Source organism: Rhinoderma darwinii (assembly GCF_050947455.1).
Source record: "Rhinoderma darwinii isolate aRhiDar2 chromosome 5 unlocalized genomic scaffold, aRhiDar2.hap1 SUPER_5_unloc_21, whole genome shotgun sequence".
In the NCBI taxonomy this organism is placed as follows: domain Eukaryota; kingdom Metazoa; phylum Chordata; class Amphibia; order Anura; family Rhinodermatidae; genus Rhinoderma; species Rhinoderma darwinii.
In genome coordinates this window covers 52765-73335 of record NW_027461778.1, presented here as the reverse complement: position 1 = coordinate 73335, position 20571 = coordinate 52765, and the positions used below count along the sequence as shown (strand labels likewise).

General features: G+C 47.8%; 14 non-coding genes across 14 annotated transcripts; all 14 read right to left on the bottom strand.

The window, feature by feature from the left end:
- Window positions 1-755: 755 nt before the first annotated feature.
- Window positions 756-946, bottom strand: LOC142687343 (U2 spliceosomal RNA). The gene has a single exon (XR_012856578.1). It is a non-coding gene; the product is annotated as a U2 spliceosomal RNA (small nuclear RNA).
- A 1280-nt stretch (window positions 947-2226) lies between these two features.
- LOC142687342 (U2 spliceosomal RNA) lies at window positions 2227-2417 on the bottom strand. Its single transcript, XR_012856577.1, has one exon. It is a non-coding gene; the product is annotated as a U2 spliceosomal RNA (small nuclear RNA).
- A 1284-nt stretch (window positions 2418-3701) lies between these two features.
- On the bottom strand, window positions 3702-3892 carry LOC142687341 (U2 spliceosomal RNA). Its single transcript, XR_012856576.1, has one exon. It is a non-coding gene; the product is annotated as a U2 spliceosomal RNA (small nuclear RNA).
- A 1292-nt stretch (window positions 3893-5184) lies between these two features.
- On the bottom strand, window positions 5185-5375 carry LOC142687340 (U2 spliceosomal RNA). The gene has a single exon (XR_012856575.1). It is a non-coding gene; the product is annotated as a U2 spliceosomal RNA (small nuclear RNA).
- A 1292-nt stretch (window positions 5376-6667) lies between these two features.
- Window positions 6668-6858, bottom strand: LOC142687338 (U2 spliceosomal RNA). Its single transcript, XR_012856574.1, has one exon. It is a non-coding gene; the product is annotated as a U2 spliceosomal RNA (small nuclear RNA).
- Window positions 6859-8138: 1280 nt separating this feature from the next.
- On the bottom strand, window positions 8139-8329 carry LOC142687336 (U2 spliceosomal RNA). Its single transcript, XR_012856572.1, has one exon. It is a non-coding gene; the product is annotated as a U2 spliceosomal RNA (small nuclear RNA).
- A 1304-nt stretch (window positions 8330-9633) lies between these two features.
- On the bottom strand, window positions 9634-9824 carry LOC142687335 (U2 spliceosomal RNA). The gene has a single exon (XR_012856571.1). It is a non-coding gene; the product is annotated as a U2 spliceosomal RNA (small nuclear RNA).
- Window positions 9825-11112: 1288 nt separating this feature from the next.
- LOC142687334 (U2 spliceosomal RNA) lies at window positions 11113-11303 on the bottom strand. The gene has a single exon (XR_012856570.1). It is a non-coding gene; the product is annotated as a U2 spliceosomal RNA (small nuclear RNA).
- Window positions 11304-12595: 1292 nt separating this feature from the next.
- LOC142687333 (U2 spliceosomal RNA) lies at window positions 12596-12786 on the bottom strand. Its single transcript, XR_012856569.1, has one exon. It is a non-coding gene; the product is annotated as a U2 spliceosomal RNA (small nuclear RNA).
- Window positions 12787-14094: 1308 nt separating this feature from the next.
- On the bottom strand, window positions 14095-14285 carry LOC142687332 (U2 spliceosomal RNA). The gene has a single exon (XR_012856568.1). It is a non-coding gene; the product is annotated as a U2 spliceosomal RNA (small nuclear RNA).
- Window positions 14286-15569: 1284 nt separating this feature from the next.
- Window positions 15570-15760, bottom strand: LOC142687331 (U2 spliceosomal RNA). Its single transcript, XR_012856567.1, has one exon. It is a non-coding gene; the product is annotated as a U2 spliceosomal RNA (small nuclear RNA).
- A 1296-nt stretch (window positions 15761-17056) lies between these two features.
- On the bottom strand, window positions 17057-17247 carry LOC142687330 (U2 spliceosomal RNA). The gene has a single exon (XR_012856566.1). It is a non-coding gene; the product is annotated as a U2 spliceosomal RNA (small nuclear RNA).
- A 1287-nt stretch (window positions 17248-18534) lies between these two features.
- LOC142687329 (U2 spliceosomal RNA) lies at window positions 18535-18725 on the bottom strand. Its single transcript, XR_012856565.1, has one exon. It is a non-coding gene; the product is annotated as a U2 spliceosomal RNA (small nuclear RNA).
- Window positions 18726-20008: 1283 nt separating this feature from the next.
- LOC142687327 (U2 spliceosomal RNA) lies at window positions 20009-20199 on the bottom strand. The gene has a single exon (XR_012856564.1). It is a non-coding gene; the product is annotated as a U2 spliceosomal RNA (small nuclear RNA).
- Between the last annotated feature and the right edge of the window lie 372 nt (window positions 20200-20571).

Here is a 20571-nt window from a genome sequence, read left to right as displayed (position 1 = left end):
CTGAGAGGGCAACACTGCAACAGCCGGCCGCCAGGCTGTCTTTTTTTTGCACAGCTAGTTGCCTCCAGGAGGCCACAAGAGGGAGACAAGGGACTGCAAAATGGAAAATAGGCATCCACCAACTTTACAGACAACTTCTCCTTGCTCCTACAACCTCCATCCTTGCACAGTTTGTTATTCTTCTAGGTAACATAGTAACAAATCCAAATTGCTGCTCTCTTTGTAGGCAAGCAAGGCTTTGTTGCAACTGCAATTCTTACTTCTTCTTGAAATGTAGGGACGACAGTACATTCCATCACATCCATCTAGTGTACACAGGATGGTCCATTGTGGCGGGCAGGCGAGCGGGCGGGCTGCTTTATTGGCTGTTTGCTGTTCCCCTACTCCACTCCACTATTTGACTGTTGTGCTGCATCAATCAATCAATCAATCAATCAATCAATCAATCAATCAATCAGTGGCTGGCTCAGGTGCAGCTCTTTAACTTACCTAAAAGGGAGGGCGGAGAGAAGACAAGGAAGGTGAATGAGGTGTTCCAATGTGAAATGCCGGAAACACAGAAACACAGACGACACACAACAAGAGGTGGCAATCTATTCATTAATTGCATTTAATCAATGAGCTCATTATCACTCATGCATTGTCCAACAGGTGTTGAAATAATGGGATTAAAAGGGGAGATCCCTTCAGAAAGACAGAAACAATAGCAAAGACAAAAAACACTTTTGGAATCTGCTTTTAGTCAACACATAAGGAAAGGGTGCACCGGTCCTGGAAATACTGCAATACCAGGTCAATGCGTGGAGTGGACAGAGCAAGCTCTATTTCCATCTCCCTGTTCTAAAAATCCATTTAATATATGGTCCCCAGATAGGGGACGTATCAGATATTAAACTGATAAGAACAGATACTACACTTGATCTTAGCCAAAAGGCCGAGAAGCGATAACCCGAACGGGCCGCGCGTTGCCCGAGCCTGCCCGATACTGCTGTTCAGCCCTTGCAGCGATTCAGCCTACTTCTAGGCAATTCCATGGGGCCCTGCAGGCTCACACACTCACAGCTACACGGGAGGTGAATAAAGGCCGGAGAGGAAGCCAGACAGGATTTGCTTCTTTTGCTTGCACCACAATGCAGTGCTGAAAGAGGAGGAATCTACATAAAAACGCCTTCCTGGCAACGCCCAAATGCCCTGCTGCCATGCAGATAAACACTGGCAGCGGCAGCAAGTGCATGCCCACAGCCACCCCTTGTTCCTTCACACCTTGTATCAGCTGTAATCCAGTCCAGTCCAGTGCTGCCTGCTGAGCAGCACTGACCAACACTGCCTGGGCCCAGGATTTTATCTCTGAGGCCCCATTATGATGTCAGAAAGCTGGCTCTGGAATCCTGAGGGCTCCACTATGACACGTGCAAAGTTCCGTCTGAACTTTATATAAGACGGTGAGGCTCAGTCAGTCACTCAGTGTTGCCTGAGAGGGCAACACTGCAACAGCCGGCCGCCAGGCTGTCTTTTTTTTGCACAGCTAGTTGCCTCCAGGAGGCCACAAGAGGGAGACAAGGGAAGGCAAAATGGAAAATAGGCATCCACCAACTTTACAGACAACTTCTCCTTGCTCCTACAACCTCCATCCTTGCACAGTTTGTTATTCTTCTAGGTAACATAGTAACAAATCCAAATTGCTGCTCTCTTTGTAGGCAAGCAAGGCTTTGTTGCAACTGCAATTCTTACTTCTTCTTGAAATGTAGGGACGACAGTACATTCCATCACATCCATCTAGTGTACACAGGTAGGTCCATTGTGGCGGGCAGGCGAGCGGGCGGGCTGCTTTATTGGCTGTTTGCTGTTCCCCTACTCCACTCCACTATTTGACTGTTGTGCTGCATCAATCAATCAATCAATCAATCAATCAATCAATAAATCAATCAGTGGCTGGCTCAGGTGCAGCTCTTTAACTTACCTAAAAGGGAGGGCGGAGAGAAGACAAGGAAGGTGAATGAGGTGTTCCAATGTGAAATGCCGGAAACACAGAAACACAGACGACACACAACAAGAGGTGGCAATCTATTCATTAATTGCATTTAATCAATGAGCTCATTATCACTCATGCATTGTCCAACAGGTGTTGAAATAATGGGATTAAAAGGGGAGATCCCTTCAGAAAGACAGAAACAATAGCAAAGACAAAAAACACTTTTGGAATCTGCTTTTAGTCAACACATAAGGAAAGGGTGCACCGGTCCTGGAAATACTGCAATACCAGGTCAATGCGTGGAGTGGACAGAGCAAGCTCTATTTCCATCTCCCTGTTCTAAAAATCCATTTAATATATGGTCCCCAGATAGGGGACGTATCAGATATTAAACTGATAAGAACAGATACTACACTTGATCTTAGCCAAAAGGCCGAGAAGCGATAACCCGAACGGGCCGCGCGTTGCCCGAGCCTGCCCGATACTGCTGTTCAGCCCTTGCAGCGATTCAGCCTACTTCTAGGCAATTCCATGGGGCCCTGCAGGCTCACACACTCACAGCTACACGGGAGGTGAATAAAGGCCGGAGAGGAAGCCAGACAGGATTTGCTTCTTTTGCTTGCACCACAATGCAGTGCTGAAAGAGGAGGAATCTACATAAAAACGCCTTCCTGGCAACGCCCAAATGCCCTGCTGCCATGCAGATAAACACTGGCAGCGGCAGCAAGTGCATGCCCACAGCCACCCCTTGTTCCTTCACACCTTGTATCAGCTGTAATCCAGTCCAGTCCAGTGCTGCCTGCTGAGCAGCACTGACCAACACTGCCTGGGCCCAGGCTTTTATCTCTGAGGCCCCATTATGATGTCAGAAAGCTGGCTCTGGAATCCTGAGGGCTCCACTATGACACGTGCAAAGTTCCGTCTGAACTTTATATAAGACGGTGAGGCTCAATCAGTCACTCAGTGTTGCCTGAGAGGGCAACACTGCAACAGCCGGCCGCCAGGCTGTCTTTTTTTTGCACAGCTAGTTGCCTCCAGGAGGCCACAAGAGGGAGACAAGGGACTGCAAAATGGAAAATAGGCATCCACCAACTTTACAGACAACTTCTCCTTGCTCCTACAACCTCCATCCTTGCACAGTTTGTTATTCTTCTAGGTAACATAGTAACAAATCCAAATTGCTGCTCTCTTTGTAGGCAAGCAAGGCTTTGTTGCAACTGCAATTCTTACTTCTTCTTGAAATGTAGGGACGACAGTACATTCCATCACATCCATCTAGTGTACACAGGTAGGTCCATTGTGGCGGGCAGGCGAGCGGGCGGGCTGCTTTATTGGCTGTTTGCTGTTCCCCTACTCCACTCCACTATTTGACTGTTGTGCTGCATCAATCAATCAATCAATCAATCAATCAATCAATCAATCAATCAATCAGTGGCTGGCTCAGGTGCAGCTCTTTAACTTACCTAAAAGGGAGGGCGGAGAGAAGACAAGGAAGGTGAATGAGGTGTTCCAATGTGAAATGCCGGAAACACAGAAACACAGACGACACACAACAAGAGGTGGCAATCTATTCATTAATTGCATTTAATCAATGAGCTCATTATCACTCATGCATTGTCCAACAGGTGTTGAAATAATGGGATTAAAAGGGGAGATCCCTTCAGAAAGACAGAAACAATAGCAAAGACAAAAAACACTTTTGGAATCTGCTTTTAGTCAACACATAAGGAAAGGGTGCACCGGTCCTGGAAATACTGCAATACCAGGTCAATGCGTGGAGTGGACAGAGCAAGCTCTATTTCCATCTCCCTGTTCTAAAAATCCATTTAATATATGGTCCCCAGATAGGGGACGTATCAGATATTAAACTGATAAGAACAGATACTACACTTGATCTTAGCCAAAAGGCCGAGAAGCGATAACCCGAACGGGCCGCGCGTTGCCCGAGCCTGCCCGATACTGCTGTTCAGCCCTTGCAGCGATTCAGCCTACTTCTAGGCAATTCCATGGGGCCCTGCAGGCTCACACACTCACAGCTACACGGGAGGTGAATAAAGGCCGGAGAGGAAGCCAGACAGGATTTGCTTCTTTTGCTTGCACCACAATGCAGTGCTGAAAGAGGAGGAATCTACATAAAAACGCCTTCCTGGCAACGCCCAAATGCCCTGCTGCCATGCAGATAAACACTGGCAGCGGCAGCAAGTGCATGCCCACAGCCACCCCTTGTTCCTTCACACCTTGTATCAGCTGTAATCCAGTCCAGTCCAGTGCTGCCTGCTGAGCAGCACTGACCAACACTGCCTGGGCCCAGGCTTTTATCTCTGAGGCCCCATTATGATGTCAGAAAGCTGGCTCTGGAATCCTGAGGGCTCCACTATGACACGTGCAAAGTTCCGTCTGAACTTTATATAAGACGGTGAGGCTCAGTCAGTCACTCAGTGTTGCCTGAGAGGGCAACACTGCAACAGCCGGCCGCCAGGCTGTCTTTTTTTTGCACAGCTAGTTGCCTCCAGGAGGCCACAAGAGGGAGACAAGGGACTGCAAAATGGAAAATAGGCATCCACCAACTTTACAGACAACTTCTCCTTGCTCCTACAACCTCCATCCTTGCACAGTTTGTTATTCTTCTAGGTAACATAGTAACAAATCCAAATTGCTGCTCTCTTTGTAGGCAAGCAAGGCTTTGTTGCAACTGCAATTCTTACTTCTTCTTGAAATGTAGGGACGACAGTACATTCCATCACATCCATCTAGTGTACACAGGTAGGTCCATTGTGGCGGGCAGGCGAGCGGGCGGGCTGCTTTATTGGCTGTTTGCTGTTCCCCTACTCCACTCCACTATTTGACTGTTGTGCTGCATCAATCAATCAATCAATCAATCAATCAATCAATCAATCAATCAATCAATCAATTAGTGGCTGGCTCAGGTGCAGCTCTTTAACTTACCTAAAAGGGAGGGCGGAGAGAAGACAAGGAAGGTGAATGAGGTGTTCCAATGTGAAATTCCGGAAACACAGAAACACAGACGACACACAACAAGAGGTGGCAATCTATTCATTAATTGCATTTAATCAATGAGCTCATTATCACTCATGCATTGTCCAACAGGTGTTGAAATAATGGGATTAAAAGGGGAGATCCCTTCAGAAAGACAGAAACAATAGCAAAGACAAAAAACACTTTTGGAATCTGCTTTTAGTCAACACATAAGGAAAGGGTGCACCGGTCCTGGAAATACTGCAATACCAGGTCAATGCGTGGAGTGGACAGAGCAAGCTCTATTTCCATCTCCCTGTTCTAAAAATCCATTTAATATATGGTCCCCAGATAGGGGACGTATCAGATATTAAACTGATAAGAACAGATACTACACTTGATCTTAGCCAAAAGGCCGAGAAGCGATAACCCGAACGGGCCGCGCGTTGCCCGAGCCTGCCCGATACTGCTGTTCAGCCCTTGCAGCGATTCAGCCTACTTCTAGGCAATTCCATGGGGCCCTGCAGGCTCACACACTCACAGCTACACGGGAGGTGAATAAAGGCCGGACAGGAAGCCAGACAGGATTTGCTTCTTTTGCTTGCACCACAATGCAGTGCTGAAAGAGGAGGAATCTACATAAAAACGCCTTCCTGGCAACGCCCAAATGCCCTGCTGCCATGCAGATAAACACTGGCAGCGGCAGCAAGTGCATGCCCACAGCCACCCCTTGTTCCTTCACACCTTGTATCAGCTGTAATCCAGTCCAGTCCAGTGCTGCCTGCTGAGCAGCACTGACCAACACTGCCTGGGCCCAGGCTTTTATCTCTGAGGCCCCATTATGATGTCAGAAAGCTGGCTCTGGAATCCTGAGGGCTCCACTATGACACGTGCAAAGTTCCGTCTGAACTTTATATAAGACGGTGAGGCTCAGTCAGTCACTCAGTGTTGCCTGAGAGGGCAACACTGCAACAGCCGGCCGCCAGGCTGTCTTTTTTTTGCACAGCTAGTTGCCTCCAGGAGGCCACAAGAGGGAGACAAGGGACTGCAAAATGGAAAATAGGCATCCACCAACTTTACAGACAACTTCTCCTTGCTCCTACAACCTCCATCCTTGCACAGTTTGTTATTCTTCTAGGTAACATAGTAACAAATCCAAATTGCTGCTCTCTTTGTAGGCAAGCAAGGCTTTGTTGCAACTGCAATTCTTACTTCTTCTTGAAATGTAGGGACGACAGTACATTCCATCACATCCATCTAGTGTACACAGGTAGGTCCATTGTGGCGGGCAGGCGAGCGGGCGGGCTGCTTTATTGGCTGTTTGCTGTTCCCCTACTCCACTCCACTATTTGACTGTTGTGCTGCATCAATCAATCAATCAATCAATCAATCAATCAATCAATCAATCAATCAATCAATCAGTGGCTGGCTCAGGTGCAGCTCTTTAACTTACCTAAAAGGGAGGGCGGAGAGAAGACAAGGAAGGTGAATGAGGTGTTCCAATGTGAAATGCCGGAAACACAGAAACACAGACGACACACAACAAGAGGTGGCAATCTATTCATTAATTGCATTTAATCAATGAGCTCATTATCACTCATGCATTGTCCAACAGGTGTTGAAATAATGGGATTAAAAGGGGAGATCCCTTCAGAAAGACAGAAACAATAGCAAAGACAAAAAACACTTTTGGAATCTGCTTTTAGTCAACACATAAGGAAAGGGTGCACCGGTCCTGGAAATACTGCAATACCAGGTCAATGCGTGGAGTGGACAGAGCAAGCTCTATTTCCATCTCCCTGTTCTAAAAATCCATTTAATATATGGTCCCCAGATAGGGGACGTATCAGATATTAAACTGATAAGAACAGATACTACACTTGATCTTAGCCAAAAGGCCGAGAAGCGATAACCCGAACGGGCCGCGCGTTGCCCGAGCCTGCCCGATACTGCTGTTCAGCCCTTGCAGCGATTCAGCCTACTTCTAGGCAATTCCATGGGGCCCTGCAGGCTCACACACTCACAGCTACACGGGAGGTGAATAAAGGCCGGAGAGGAAGCCAGACAGGATTTGCTTCTTTTGCTTGCACCACAATGCAGTGCTGAAAGAGGAGGAATCTACATAAAAACGCCTTCCTGGCAACGCCCAAATGCCCTGCTGCCATGCAGATAAACACTGGCAGCGGCAGCAAGTGCATGCCCACAGCCACCCCTTGTTCCTTCACACCTTGTATCAGCTGTAATCCAGTCCAGTCCAGTGCTGCCTGCTGAGCAGCACTGACCAACACTGCCTGGGCCCAGGCTTTTATCTCTGAGGCCCCATTATGATGTCAGAAAGCTGGCTCTGGAATCCTGAGGGCTCCACTATGACACGTGCAAAGTTCCGTCTGAACTTTATATAAGACGGTGAGGCTCAGTCAGTCACTCAGTGTTGCCTGAGAGGGCAACACTGCAACAGCCGGCCGCCAGGCTGTCTTTTTTTTGCACAGCTAGTTGCCTCCAGGAGGCCACAAGAGGGAGACAAGGGACTGCAAAATGGAAAATAGGCATCCACCAACTTTACAGACAACTTCTCCTTGCTCCTACAACCTCCATCCTTGCACAGTTTGTTATTCTTCTAGGTAACATAGTAACAAATCCAAATTGCTGCTCTCTTTGTAGGCAAGCAAGGCTTTGTTGCAACTGCAATTCTTACTTCTTCTTGAAATGTAGGGACGACAGTACATTCCATCACATCCATCTAGTGTACACAGGTAGGTCCATTGTGGCGGGCAGGCGAGAGGGCGGGCTGCTTTATTGGCTGTTTGCTGTTCCCCTACTCCACTCCACTATTTGACTGTTGTGCTGCATCAATCAATCAATCAATCAATCAATCAATCAATCAATCAATCAGTGGCTGGCTCAGGTGCAGCTCTTTAACTTACCTAAAAGGGAGGGCGGAGAGAAGACAAGGAAGGTGAATGAGGTGTTCCAATGTGAAATGCCGGAAACACAGAAACACAGACGACACACAACAAGAGGTGGCAATCTATTCATTAATTGCATTTAATCAATGAGCTCATTATCACTCATGCATTGTCCAACAGGTGTTGAAATAATGGGATTAAAAGGGGAGATCCCTTCAGAAAGACAGAAACAATAGCAAAGACAAAAAACACTTTTGGAATCTGCTTTTAGTCAACACATAAGGAAAGGGTGCACCGGTCCTGGAAATACTGCAATACCAGGTCAATGCGTGGAGTGGACAGAGCAAGCTCTATTTCCATCTCCCTGTTCTAAAAATCCATTTAATATATGGTCCCCAGATAGGGGACGTATCAGATATTAAACTGATAAGAACAGATACTACACTTGATCTTAGCCAAAAGGCCGAGAAGCGATAACCCGAACGGGCCGCGCGTTGCCCGAGCCTGCCCGATACTGCTGTTCAGCCCTTGCAGCGATTCAGCCTACTTCTAGGCAATTCCATGGGGCCCTGCAGGCTCACACACTCACAGCTACACGGGAGGTGAATAAAGGCCGGAGAGGAAGCCAGACAGGATTTGCTTCTTTTGCTTGCACCACAATGCAGTGCTGAAAGAGGAGGAATCTACATAAAAACGCCTTCCTGGCAACGCCCAAATGCCCTGCTGCCATGCAGATAAACACTGGCAGCGGCAGCAAGTGCATGCCCACAGCCACCCCTTGTTCCTTCACACCTTGTATCAGCTGTAATCCAGTCCAGTCCAGTGCTGCCTGCTGAGCAGCACTGACCAACACTGCCTGGGCCCAGGCTTTTATCTCTGAGGCCCCATTATGATGTCAGAAAGCTGGCTCTGGAATCCTGAGGGCTCCACTATGACACGTGCAAAGTTCCGTCTGAACTTTATATAAGACGGTGAGGCTCAGTCAGTCACTCAGTGTTGCCTGAGAGGGCAACACTGCAACAGCCGGCCGCCAGGCTGTCTTTTTTTTGCACAGCTAGTTGCCTCCAGGAGGCCACAAGAGGGAGACAAGGGACTGCAAAATGGAAAATAGGCATCCACCAACTTTACAGACAACTTCTCCTTGCTCCTACAACCTCCATCCTTGCACAGTTTGTTATTCTTCTAGGTAACATAGTAACAAATCCAAATTGCTGCTCTCTTTGTAGGCAAGCAAGGCTTTGTTGCAACTGCAATTCTTACTTCTTCTTGAAATGTAGGGACGACAGTACATTCCATCACATCCATCTAGTGTACACAGGTAGGTCCATTGTGGCGGGCAGGCGAGCGGGCGGGCTGCTTTATTGGCTGTTTGCTGTTCCCCTACTCCACTCCACTATTTGACTGTTGTGCTGCATCAATCAATCAATCAATCAATCAATCAATCAATCAATCAATCAATCAATCAATCAATCAATCAATCAGTGGCTGGCTCAGGTGCAGCTCTTTAACTTACCTAAAAGGGAGGGCGGAGAGAAGACAAGGAAGGTGAATGAGGTGTTCCAATGTGAAATGCCGGAAACACAGAAACACAGACGACACACAACAAGAGGTGGCAATCTATTCATTAATTGCATTTAATCAATGAGCTCATTATCACTCATGCATTGTCCAACAGGTGTTGAAATAATGGGATTAAAAGGGGAGATCCCTTCAGAAAGACAGAAACAATAGCAAAGACAAAAAACACTTTTGGAATCTGCTTTTAGTCAACACATAAGGAAAGGGTGCACCGGTCCTGGAAATACTGCAATACCAGGTCAATGCGTGGAGTGGACAGAGCAAGCTCTATTTCCATCTCCCTGTTCTAAAAATCCATTTAATATATGGTCCCCAGATAGGGGACGTATCAGATATTAAACTGATAAGAACAGATACTACACTTGATCTTAGCCAAAAGGCCGAGAAGCGATAACCCGAACGGGCCGCGCGTTGCCCGAGCCTGCCCGATACTGCTGTTCAGCCCTTGCAGCGATTCAGCCTACTTCTAGGCAATTCCATGGGGCCCTGCAGGCTCACACACTCACAGCTACACGGGAGGTGAATAAAGGCCGGAGAGGAAGCCAGACAGGATTTGCTTCTTTTGCTTGCACCACAATGCAGTGCTGAAAGAGGAGGAATCTACATAAAAACGCCTTCCTGGCAACGCCCAAATGCCCTGCTGCCATGCAGATAAACACTGGCAGCGGCAGCAAGTGCATGCCCACAGCCACCCCTTGTTCCTTCACACCTTGTATCAGCTGTAATCCAGTCCAGTCCAGTGCTGCCTGCTGAGCAGCACTGACCAACACTGCCTGGGCCCAGGCTTTTATCTCTGAGGCCCCATTATGATGTCAGAAAGCTGGCTCTGGAATCCTGAGGGCTCCACTATGACACGTGCAAAGTTCCGTCTGAACTTTATATAAGACGGTGAGGCTCAGTCAGTCACTCAGTGTTGCCTGAGAGGGCAACACTGCAACAGCCGGCCGCCAGGCTGTCTTTTTTTTGCACAGCTAGTTGCCTCCAGGAGGCCACAAGAGGGAGACAAGGGACTGCAAAATGGAAAATAGGCATCCACCAACTTTACAGACAACTTCTCCTTGCTCCTACAACCTCCATCCTTGCACAGTTTGTTATTCTTCTAGGTAACATAGTAACAAATCCAAATTGCTGCTCTCTTTGTAGGCAAGCAAGGCTTTGTTGCAACTGCAATTCTTACTTCTTCTTGAAATGTAGGGACGACAGTACATTCCATCACATCCATCTAGTGTACACAGGTAGGTCCATTGTGGCGGGCAGGCGAGCGGGCGGGCTGCTTTATTGGCTGTTTGCTGTTCCCCTACTCCACTCCACTATTTGACTGTTGTGCTGCATCAATCAATCAATCAATCAATCAATCAATCAATCAAGCAATCAATCAATCAGTGGCTGGCTCAGGTGCAGCTCTTTAACTTACCTAAAAGGGAGGGCGGAGAGAAGACAAGGAAGGTGAATGAGGTGTTCCAATGTGAAATGCCGGAAACACAGAAACACAGACGACACACAACAAGAGGTGGCAATCTATTCATTAATTGCATTTAATCAATGAGCTCATTATCACTCATGCATTGTCCAACAGGTGTTGAAATAATGGGATTAAAAGGGGAGATCCCTTCAGAAAGACAGAAACAATAGCAAAGACAAAAAACACTTTTGGAATCTGCTTTTAGTCAACACATAAGGAAAGGGTGCACCGGTCCTGGAAATACTGCAATACCAGGTCAATGCGTGGAGTGGACAGAGCAAGCTCTATTTCCATCTCCCTGTTCTAAAAATCCATTTAATATATGGTCCCCAGATAGGGGACGTATCAGATATTAAACTGATAAGAACAGATACTACACTTGATCTTAGCCAAAAGGCCGAGAAGCGATAACCCGAACGGGCCGCGCGTTGCCCGAGCCTGCCCGATACTGCTGTTCAGCCCTTGCAGCGATTCAGCCTACTTCTAGGCAATTCCATGGGGCCCTGCAGGCTCACACACTCACAGCTACACGGGAGGTGAATAAAGGCCGGAGAGGAAGCCAGACAGGATTTGCTTCTTTTGCTTGCACCACAATGCAGTGCTGAAAGAGGAGGAATCTACATAAAAACGCCTTCCTGGCAACGCCCAAATGCCCTGCTGCCATGCAGATAAACACTGGCAGCGGCAGCAAGTGCATGCCCACAGCCACCCCTTGTTCCTTCACACCTTGTATCAGCTGTAATCCAGTCCAGTCCAGTGCTGCCTGCTGAGCAGCACTGACCAACACTGCCTGGGCCCAGGCTTTTATCTCTGAGGCCCCATTATGATGTCAGAAAGCTGGCTCTGGAATCCTGAGGGCTCCACTATGACACGTGCAAAGTTCCGTCTGAACTTTATATAAGACGGTGAGGCTCAGTCAGTCACTCAGTGTTGCCTGAGAGGGCAACACTGCAACAGCCGGCCGCCAGGCTGTCTTTTTTTTGCACAGCTAGTTGCCTCCAGGAGGCCACAAGAGGGAGACAAGGGACTGCAAAATGGAAAATAGGCATCCACCAACTTTACAGACAACTTCTCCTTGCTCCTACAACCTCCATCCTTGCACAGTTTGTTATTCTTCTAGGTAACATAGTAACAAATCCAAATTGCTGCTCTCTTTGTAGGCAAGCAAGGCTTTGTTGCAACTGCAATTCTTACTTCTTCTTGAAATGTAGGGACGACAGTACATTCCATCACATCCATCTAGTGTACACAGGTAGGTCCATTGTGGCGGGCAGGCGAGCGGGCGGGCTGCTTTATTGGCTGTTTGCTGTTCCCCTACTCCACTCCACTATTTGACTGTTGTGCTGCATCAATCAATCAATCAATCAATCAATCAATCAATCAATCAATCAATCAATCAATCAGTGGCTGGCTCAGGTGCAGCTCTTTAACTTACCTAAAAGGGAGGGCGGAGAGAAGACAAGGAAGGTGAATGAGGTGTTCCAATGTGAAATGCCGGAAACACAGAAACACAGACGACACACAACAAGAGGTGGCAATCTATTCATTAATTGCATTTAATCAATGAGCTCATTATCACTCATGCATTGTCCAACAGGTGTTGAAATAATGGGATTAAAAGGGGAGATCCCTTCAGAAAGACAGAAACAATAGCAAAGACAAAAAACACTTTTGGAATCTGCTTTTAGTCAACACATAAGGAAAGGGTGCACCGGTCCTGGAAATACTGCAATACCAGGTCAATGCGTGGAGTGGACAGAGCAAGCTCTATTTCCATCTCCCTGTTCTAAAAATCCATTTAATATATGGTCCCCAGATAGGGGACGTATCAGATATTAAACTGATAAGAACAGATACTACACTTGATCTTAGCCAAAAGGCCGAGAAGCGATAACCCGAACGGGCCGCGCGTTGCCCGAGCCTGCCCGATACTGCTGTTCAGCCCTTGCAGCGATTCAGCCTACTTCTAGGCAATTCCATGGGGCCCTGCAGGCTCACACACTCACAGCTACACGGGAGGTGAATAAAGGCCGGAGAGGAAGCCAGACAGGATTTGCTTCTTTTGCTTGCACCACAATGCAGTGCTGAAAGAGGAGGAATCTACATAAAAACGCCTTCCTGGCAACGCCCAAATGCCCTGCTGCCATGCAGATAAACACTGGCAGCGGCAGCAAGTGCATGCCCACAGCCACCCCTTGTTCCTTCACACCTTGTATCAGCTGTAATCCAGTCCAGTCCAGTGCTGCCTGCTGAGCAGCACTGACCAACACTGCCTGGGCCCAGGCTTTTATCTCTGAGGCCCCATTATGATGTCAGAAAGCTGGCTCTGGAATCCTGAGGGCTCCACTATGACACGTGCAAAGTTCCGTCTGAACTTTATATAAGACGGTGAGGCTCAGTCAGTCACTCAGTGTTGCCTGAGAGGGCAACACTGCAACAGCCGGCCGCCAGGCTGTCTTTTTTTTGCACAGCTAGTTGCCTCCAGGAGGCCACAAGAGGGAGACAAGGGACTGCAAAATGGAAAATAGGCATCCACCAACTTTACAGACAACTTCTCCTTGCTCCTACAACCTCCATCCTTGCACAGTTTGTTATTCTTCTAGGTAACATAGTAACAAATCCAAATTGCTGCTCTCTTTGTAGGCAAGCAAGGCTTTGTTGCAACTGCAATTCTTACTTCTTCTTGAAATGTAGGGACGACAGTACATTCCATCACATCCATCTAGTGTACACAGGTAGGTCCATTGTGGCGGGCAGGCGAGCGGGCGGGCTGCTTTATTGGCTGTTTGCTGTTCCCCTACTCCACTCCACTATTTGACTGTTGTGCTGCATCAATCAATCAATCAATCAATCAATCAATCAATCAATCAATCAATCAATCAATCAAGCAATCAATCAATCAGTGGCTGGCTCAGGTGCAGCTCTTTAACTTACCTAAAAGGGAGGGCGGAGAGAAGACAAGGAAGGTGAATGAGGTGTTCCAATGTGAAATGCCGGAAACACAGAAACACAGACGACACACAACAAGAGGTGGCAATCTATTCATTAATTGCATTTAATCAATGAGCTCATTATCACTCATGCATTGTCCAACAGGTGTTGAAATAATGGGATTAAAAGGGGAGATCCCTTCAGAAAGACAGAAACAATAGCAAAGACAAAAAACACTTTTGGAATCTGCTTTTAGTCAACACATAAGGAAAGGGTGCACCGGTCCTGGAAATACTGCAATACCAGGTCAATGCGTGGAGTGGACAGAGCAAGCTCTATTTCCATCTCCCTGTTCTAAAAATCCATTTAATATATGGTCCCCAGATAGGGGACGTATCAGATATTAAACTGATAAGAACAGATACTACACTTGATCTTAGCCAAAAGGCCGAGAAGCGATAACCCGAACGGGCCGCGCGTTGCCCGAGCCTGCCCGATACTGCTGTTCAGCCCTTGCAGCGATTCAGCCTACTTCTAGGCAATTCCATGGGGCCCTGCAGGCTCACACACTCACAGCTACACGGGAGGTGAATAAAGGCCGGAGAGGAAGCCAGACAGGATTTGCTTCTTTTGCTTGCACCACAATGCAGTGCTGAAAGAGGAGGAATCTACATAAAAACGCCTTCCTGGCAACGCCCAAATGCCCTGCTGCCATGCAGATAAACACTGGCAGCGGCAGCAAGTGCATGCCCACAGCCACCCCTTGTTCCTTCACACCTTGTATCAGCTGTAATCCAGTCCAGTCCAGTGCTGCCTGCTGAGCAGCACTGACCAACACTGCCTGGGCCCAGGCTTTTATCTCTGAGGCCCCATTATGATGTCAGAAAGCTGGCTCTGGAATCCTGAGGGCTCCACTATGACACGTGCAAAGTTCCGTCTGAACTTTATATAAGACGGTGAGGCTCAGTCAGTCACTCAGTGTTGCCTGAGAGGGCAACACTGCAACAGCCGGCCGCCAGGCTGTCTTTTTTTTGCACAGCTAGTTGCCTCCAGGAGGCCACAAGAGGGAGACAAGGGACTGCAAAATGGAAAATAGGCATCCACCAACTTTACAGACAACTTCTCCTTGCTCCTACAACCTCCATCCTTGCACAGTTTGTTATTCTTCTAGGTAACATAGTAACAAATCCAAATTGCTGCTCTCTTTGTAGGCAAGCAAGGCTTTGTTGCAACTGCAATTCTTACTTCTTCTTGAAATGTAGGGACGACAGTACATTCCATCACATCCATCTAGTGTACACAGGTAGGTCCATTGTGGCGGGCAGGCGAGCGGGCGGGCTGCTTTATTGGCTGTTTGCTGTTCCCCTACTCCACTCCACTATTTGACTGTTGTGCTGCATCAATCAATCAATCAATCAATCAATCAATCAATCAATCAATCAATCAGTGGCTGGCTCAGGTGCAGCTCTTTAACTTACCTAAAAGGGAGGGCGGAGAGAAGACAAGGAAGGTGAATGAGGTGTTCCAATGTGAAATGCCGGAAACACAGAAACACAGACGACACACAACAAGAGGTGGCAATCTATTCATTAATTGCATTTAATCAATGAGCTCATTATCACTCATGCATTGTCCAACAGGTGTTGAAATAATGGGATTAAAAGGGGAGATCCCTTCAGAAAGACAGAAACAATAGCAAAGACAAAAAACACTTTTGGAATCTGCTTTTAGTCAACACATAAGGAAAGGGTGCACCGGTCCTGGAAATACTGCAATACCAGGTCAATGCGTGGAGTGGACAGAGCAAGCTCTATTTCCATCTCCCTGTTCTAAAAATCCATTTAATATATGGTCCCCAGATAGGGGACGTATCAGATATTAAACTGATAAGAACAGATACTACACTTGATCTTAGCCAAAAGGCCGAGAAGCGATAACCCGAACGGGCCGCGCGTTGCCCGAGCCTGCCCGATACTGCTGTTCAGCCCTTGCAGCGATTCAGCCTACTTCTAGGCAATTCCATGGGGCCCTGCAGGCTCACACACTCACAGCTACACGGGAGGTGAATAAAGGCCGGAGAGGAAGCCAGACAGGATTTGCTTCTTTTGCTTGCACCACAATGCAGTGCTGAAAGAGGAGGAATCTACATAAAAACGCCTTCCTGGCAACGCCCAAATGCCCTGCTGCCACGCAGATAAACACTGGCAGCGGCAGCAAGTGCATGCCCACAGCCACCCCTTGTTCCTTCACACCTTGTATCAGCTGTAATCCAGTCCAGTCCAGTGCTGCCTGCTGAGCAGCACTGACCAACACTGCCTGGGCCCAGGCTTTTATCTCTGAGGCCCCATTATGATGTCAGAAAGCTGGCTCTGGAATCCTGAGGGCTCCACTATGACACGTGCAAAGTTCCGTCTGAACTTTATATAAGACGGTGAGGCTCAGTCAGTCACTCAGTGTTGCCTGAGAGGGCAACACTGCAACAGCCGGCCGCCAGGCTGTCTTTTTTTTGCACAGCTAGTTGCCTCCAGGAGGCCACAAGAGGGAGACAAGGGACTGCAAAATGGAAAATAGGCATCCACCAACTTTACAGACAACTTCTCCTTGCTCCTACAACCTCCATCCTTGCACAGTTTGTTATTCTTCTAGGTAACATAGTAACAAATCCAAATTGCTGCTCTCTTTGTAGGCAAGCAAGGCTTTGTTGCAACTGCAATTCTTACTTCTTCTTGAAATGTAGGGACGACAGTACATTCCATCACATCCATCTAGTGTACACAGGTAGGTCCATTGTGGCGGGCAGGCGAGCGGGCGGGCTGCTTTATTGGCTGTTTGCTGTTCCCCTACTCCACTCCACTATTTGACTGTTGTGCTGCATCAATCAATCAATCAATCAATCAATCAATCAATCAATCAATCAAGCAATCAATCAATCAGTGGCTGGCTCAGGTGCAGCTCTTTAACTTACCTAAAAGGGAGGGCGGAGAGAAGACAAGGAAGGTGAATGAGGTGTTCCAATGTGAAATGCCGGAAACACAGAAACACAGACGACACACAACAAGAGGTGGCAATCTATTCATTAATTGCATTTAATCAATGAGCTCATTATCACTCATGCATTGTCCAACAGGTGTTGAAATAATGGGATTAAAAGGGGAGATCCCTTCAGAAAGACAGAAACAATAGCAAAGACAAAAAACACTTTTGGAATCTGCTTTTAGTCAACACATAAGGAAAGGGTGCACCGGTCCTGGAAATACTGCAATACCAGGTCAATGCGTGGAGTGGACAGAGCAAGCTCTATTTCCATCTCCCTGTTCTAAAAATCCATTTAATATATGGTCCCCAGATAGGGGACGTATCAGATATTAAACTGATAAGAACAGATACTACACTTGATCTTAGCCAAAAGGCCGAGAAGCGATAACCCGAACGGGCCGCGCGTTGCCCGAGCCTGCCCGATACTGCTGTTCAGCCCTTGCAGCGATTCAGCCTACTTCTAGGCAATTCCATGGGGCCCTGCAGGCTCACACACTCACAGCTACACGGGAGGTGAATAAAGGCCGGAGAGGAAGCCAGACAGGATTTGCTTCTTTTGCTTGCACCACAATGCAGTGCTGAAAGAGGAGGAATCTACATAAAAACGCCTTCCTGGCAACGCCCAAATGCCCTGCTGCCATGCAGATAAACACTGGCAGCGGCAGCAAGTGCATGCCCACAGCCACCCCTTGTTCCTTCACACCTTGTATCAGCTGTAATCCAGTCCAGTCCAGTGCTGCCTGCTGAGCAGCACTGACCAACACTGCCTGGGCCCAGGCTTTTATCTCTGAGGCCCCATTATGATGTCAGAAAGCTGGCTCTGGAATCCTGAGGGCTCCACTATGACACGTGCAAAGTTCCGTCTGAACTTTATATAAGACGGTGAGGCTCAGTCAGTCACTCAGTGTTGCCTGAGAGGGCAACACTGCAACAGCCGGCCGCCAGGCTGTCTTTATTTGCACAGCTAGTTGCCTCCAGGAGGCCACAAGAGGGAGACAAGGGACTGCAAAATGGAAAATAGGCATCCACCAACTTTACAGACAACTTCTCCTTGCTCCTACAACCTCCATCCTTGCACAGTTTGTTATTCTTCTAGGTAACATAGTAGCAAATCCAAATTGCTGCTCTCTTTGTAGGCAAGCAAGGCTTTGTTGCAACTGCAATTCTTACTTCTTCTTGAAATGTAGGGACGACAGTACATTCCATCACATCCATCTAGTGTACACAGGTAGGTCCATTGTGGCGGGCAGGCGAGCGGGCGGGCTGCTTTATTGGCTGTTTGCTGTTCCCCTACTCCACTCCACTATTTGACTGTTGTGCTGCATCAATCAATCAATCAATCAATCAATCAATCAATCAATCAATCAATCAATCAGTGGCTGGCTCAGGTGCAGCTCTTTAACTTACCTAAAAGGGAGGGCGGAGAGAAGACAAGGAAGGTGAATGAGGTGTTCCAATGTGAAATGCCGGAAACACAGAAACACAGACGACACACAACAAGAGGTGGCAATCTATTCATTAATTGCATTTAATCAATGAGCTCATTATCACTCATGCATTGTCCAACAGGTGTTGAAATAATGGGATTAAAAGGGGAGATCCCTTCAGAAAGACAGAAACAATAGCAAAGACAAAAAACACTTTTGGAATCTGCTTTTAGTCAACACATAAGGAAAGGGTGCACCGGTCCTGGAAATACTGCAATACCAGGTCAATGCGTGGAGTGGACAGAGCAAGCTCTATTTCCATCTCCCTGTTCTAAAAATCCATTTAATATATGGTCCCCAGATAGGGGACGTATCAGATATTAAACTGATAAGAACAGATACTACACTTGATCTTAGCCAAAAGGCCGAGAAGCGATAACCCGAACGGGCCGCGCGTTGCCCGAGCCTGCCCGATACTGCTGTTCAGCCCTTGCAGCGATTCAGCCTACTTCTAGGCAATTCCATGGGGCCCTGCAGGCTCACACACTCACAGCTACACGGGAGGTGAATAAAGGCCGGAGAGGAAGCCAGACAGGATTTGCTTCTTTTGCTTGCACCACAATGCAGTGCTGAAAGAGGAGGAATCTACATAAAAACGCCTTCCTGGCAACGCCCAAATGCCCTGCTGCCATGCAGATAAACACTGGCAGCGGCAGCAAGTGCATGCCCACAGCCACCCCTTGTTCCTTCACACCTTGTATCAGCTGTAATCCAGTCCAGTCCAGTGCTGCCTGCTGAGCAGCACTGACCAACACTGCCTGGGCCCAGGCTTTTATCTCTGAGGCCCCATTATGATGTCAGAAAGCTGGCTCTGGAATCCTGAGGGCTCCACTATGACACGTGCAAAGTTCCGTCTGAACTTTATATAAGACGGTGAGGCTCAGTCAGTCACTCAGTGTTGCCTGAGAGGGCAACACTGCAACAGCCGGCCGCCAGGCTGTCTTTATTTGCACAGCTAGTTGCCTCCAGGAGGCCACAAGAGGGAGACAAGGGACTGCAAAATGGAAAATAGGCATCCACCAACTTTACAGACAACTTCTCCTTGCTCCTACAACCTCCATCCTTGCACAGTTTGTTATTCTTCTAGGTAACATAGTAACAAATCCAAATTGCTGCTCTCTTTGTAGGCAAGCAAGGCTTTGTTGCAACTGCAATTCTTACTTCTTCTTGAAATGTAGGGACGACAGTACATTCCATCACATCCATCTAGTGTACACAGGTAGGTCCATTGTGGCGGGCAGGCGAGCGGGCGGGCTGCTTTATTGGCTGTTTGCTGTTCCCCTACTCCACTCCACTATTTGACTGTTGTGCTGCATCAATCAATCAATCAATCAATCAATCAATCAATCAATCAATCAATCAGTGGCTGGCTCAGGTGCAGCTCTTTAACTTACCTAAAAGGGAGGGCGGAGAGAAGACAAGGAAGGTGAATGAGGTGTTCCAATGTGAAATGCCGGAAACACAGAAACACAGACGACACACAACAAGAGGTGGCAATCTATTCATTAATTGCATTTAATCAATGAGCTCATTATCACTCATGCATTGTCCAACAGGTGTTGAAATAATGGGATTAAAAGGGGAGATCCCTTCAGAAAGACAGAAACAATAGCAAAGACAAAAAACACTTTTGGAATCTGCTTTTAGTCAACACATAAGGAAAGGGTGCACCGGTCCTGGAAATACTGCAATACCAGGTCAATGCGTGGAGTGGACAGAGCAAGCTCTATTTCCATCTCCCTGTTCTAAAAATCCATTTAATATATGGTCCCCAGATAGGGGACGTATCAGATATTAAACTGATAAGAACAGATACTACACTTGATCTTAGCCAAAAGGCCGAGAAGCGATAACCCGAACGGGCCGCGCGTTGCCCGAGCCTGCCCGATACTGCTGTTCAGCCCTTGCAGCGATTCAGCCTACTTCTAGGCAATTCCATGGGGCCCTGCAGGCTCACACACTCACAGCTACACGGGAGGTGAATAAAGGCCGGAGAGGAAGCCAGACAGGATTTGCTTCTTTTGCTTGCACCACAATGCAGTGCTGAAAGAGGAGGAATCTACATAAAAACGCCTTCCTGGCAACGCCCAAATGCCCTGCTGCCATGCAGATAAACACTGGCAGCGGCAGCAAGTGCATGCCCACAGCCACCCCTTGTTCCTTCACACCTTGTATCAGCTGTAATCCAGTCCAGTCCAGTGCTGCCTGCTGAGCAGCACTGAC